This window comes from Cygnus olor, chromosome 17 (genome assembly GCF_009769625.2).
Source record: "Cygnus olor isolate bCygOlo1 chromosome 17, bCygOlo1.pri.v2, whole genome shotgun sequence".
Taxonomy (NCBI): domain Eukaryota; kingdom Metazoa; phylum Chordata; class Aves; order Anseriformes; family Anatidae; genus Cygnus; species Cygnus olor.
This window is the reverse complement of record NC_049185.1, coordinates 11,718,792-11,721,833: the sequence shown is the minus strand read 5'-3', so window position 1 is coordinate 11,721,833 and position 3,042 is coordinate 11,718,792. Positions and strand designations below refer to the sequence as shown.

Here is a 3,042-nt window from a genome sequence, read left to right as displayed (position 1 = left end):
GCACATTGATTTTCTTTGCTTCCCATTGCTCCACAGACTTGCTCTACCCGGTGCAAAATATGTATTGTAGTGTTAGAACTTTTCTCATGATGCTGTGGCATGTGGCTGGACCAGATGTACCATGAAAACAAGCTCTCTCACAACAGTAGCCAACAGCCGAACAAAACTATACATACTGTGAGAGAAGCCAAATTTCACTCCCTGACTTCAGTAGCTTTTGGTTGCTCCTGTTTTACATTGTGATTGAGTCTGGCCAATTTATTTAACCTAATAAACAAGATTATAATTATAAACAGTCCGGTAAAAATACTGGTCATCTGAAAGAGGCACAGAGACCATTATAGAAAACGATCCCAAGCTTCCCTGCCTTGTAGCCAAATATTATATCTGCAATGCAAATAAAGCACCAACATATTTACAGTTCAGCGGGAGTTTTGATCGTGTAATAGCTTTACGGTTCAAACCACTGTTGATTAAAGTCAATAAGAGTCTTTGCATTGACTTTAATGAGCTCTGAGCCAAGACTGGAACATGCAGAATTCAAGAATTCAAAGTGGAAAAAACCCCACCTTTGCCAAAGCTCATAGCTTTGGTCTTTCTGAAAGCTGAATGCCTGAAGGGACCTTGCTCCTCTTTCTGTGCAGTTTCAGCCTCCAGGGGCAGAAAGCCCTGCTGTGCCCCTCCTGGCAGTGCCAGAGTTCCTCACGCTGGAAAATCCGCCAGCAGACTTCATTACAATAACTGCACTAGAGTTAATACTACATTGCAGAGAAAGTAGGCAAGAAAACGCAAGGGAACAAAATCCAGATGATCAATCATCCTTTTTTACTGACACTGTCTTTATGTGGGTTGTTTTCACTGGAAATATACACCTAATAATTGCCCAGGTTCCTTGTTTTTTCAACATCATTTCTATGGTAAATGTCATTAGTTACTGTGCCATGGTGATTTAAAGCTGAAAACCTACTGTGACCTGAACCAAAAGATAGATTAACTTATCTGCTTTAACAAGGAGTTGCTTGAAAGCCTTATAGGAAATATTGTACGAACTTAAATTTCATATGGCCAGTAATTACTTTTCCTGTTATTTTCCTATTAAAGAAATACAAAAGGAAATGGGGGCTCTGTGCATAAAGGGGACTGGGTTGTAGTGCTTTTAATCTGCAGGTCATCAATTCAAGGTAATTTAGCTGATGACTCCAGTGGCCTCAGCCCAGCTGAGAGGACTGTCTGGGGACAGGTGACCTCACTTGGCCATCCACCATTGCTAAATTCTGGAAGGCAATTCGGTACACTCAGAGGACTTTGACTGACCAAGCTTAAGCTTGTATCCCGTGTATGGGGCTGTTGTTTCAGGCCCAGCTGCGAAGCAGCTGGATACAGCATGGTCAGACACCAGGGACCTAGGTCAGTCCCTCTGAGCACCACATACAGAGGGGTCAGTCTGTCTGTAATTATTACAGAAATCAAAAGAGACTCCCACTGATACAGGGTTATTCCCGGACAGCCATGGGGAAGAGCATTGTGAGAGTGATCTGCTGAGAGCCTGCTGATAAGGATAAACAAGAAGAAAAATGGATTTTCATCTCAGTGACCTCTAAGAATGAAGTTACTGATTTCCAGGATCTATGGTCTGATATCCTTGAGGAAAGTTCAATTCACAGCTTCCACTCTTTCATTAGGAAAGATGCTGAGATCACGAAGCAACTAGTTTTCAGTGGGATATTATCTTAGAACCAAAGACTTTTAACTTGAAAAGTTCCCTAGGACAGTGGATTCTAACTTTTTTTCCCATTTGTGGACTCTCAGCAATGATGCAGCTCCTGTACAGTGAATTTAAGCTGACTGTAGACTTGTTTTTCTTGGCTTCCTTCCACAAGTGACAAGTTGACAGCTACTGCTCTTGGAAGAAGATGGCCTTCCAATCCTCAGGTCACCATATGGTGCACAAATCATTTCTTTCATGTCATACCTGATTTAGAGCTGTAGGAAATAGAGCTAGGAGACCAGTGAAGCCATCTCCCCCACCGTCCATCACGTGTTACTGTGTCATGCCCTGTTTTCAGCGTGCCATGTCTCAGCAGGCAATTTGAGAGCTGTGGCTGTCCTTCCAAGCTTTATAAGCATGCTAAATGGGGTGGATACCTGGAGAAGAAACGTGCCATTGACTGTGAGACATTACAGAAGGAATAATGTGTCGTAAATCAAAGAGACACAACACTACACCAATAGACTAGCCAAGAATATGAACTATAGGAGTCCTTACAATAACATCCATTTGTGGAATCAAGAATTTAATCTGTAAGTTGCTCAGTGAGGATTTACATCTCCCCTCTGCTCCTGCATTCTAAACAAACACAAAAAAAATCTGAAAAAAGAATATTCTTGGGGAGAGTTATCCTCACTGTTATTAATGCTTCTTCAATTCTTTTAAAACCTCCAGAAAATCATAAGCTATGAATCACTTGCTTTTTTGAATTATTATTTTTTTAATTCACCAGGGTAGCTTTTGGTGTGCTCATTTTTCTTTAACCACGCTGAGAACAAAACTGTCCTTCCCAGAACAGTATTTTTCCCTTGCTTGCCACGAAATTAAGTAGGATAGAAAAACAGAAGTAGGAAACATAGTGTATGTCTAGAAATCAGGGAGTGTAAACATACCAGCAGAAAGCGACCTAGTTCTCACTCTGAATGGAAGAGTAACCGAAGGAAAGCACATTAGACATCTTAGCAGCTTGTATTCCTCCACGTGGTCTTTCTCCTCTGGCTTTCCCATCTGACCGGTCATTATTAGCTCTCCTACTCTGCCCTACAGATGGAAATGGAGACAGCTAGAGTCAAACATTACTCTGAGTAATTCAAATAGACCTTGCTATAGTTAGCAGGAAAATATGCTGTAAACAGTTGTTATCCCAGACTTGCACTTGAACGGGCAGGGTCCATTTCCAGCTGGGCTGTCTGGGAATAGCCATGAGCATTATTCCAGAGCATAAGACTAGCTCTTCTCAACCTAAAGAGAGATGCTGTGAGCACTGCTGGTCA

General features: G+C 41.8%; 1 long non-coding RNA gene across 1 annotated transcript; it reads right to left on the bottom strand.

Annotated features, from left to right (window-relative positions):
- Positions 1 to 524: 524 nt before the first annotated feature.
- LOC121079496 lies at positions 525 to 2,805 on the bottom strand. Its single transcript, XR_005825044.1, has 3 exons — positions 2,662 to 2,805; positions 1,973 to 2,145; positions 525 to 707 (listed from the first exon to the last, which is right to left on the bottom strand). It is a non-coding gene; the product is annotated as an uncharacterized LOC121079496 (long non-coding RNA).
- Between the last annotated feature and the right edge of the window lie 237 nt (positions 2,806 to 3,042).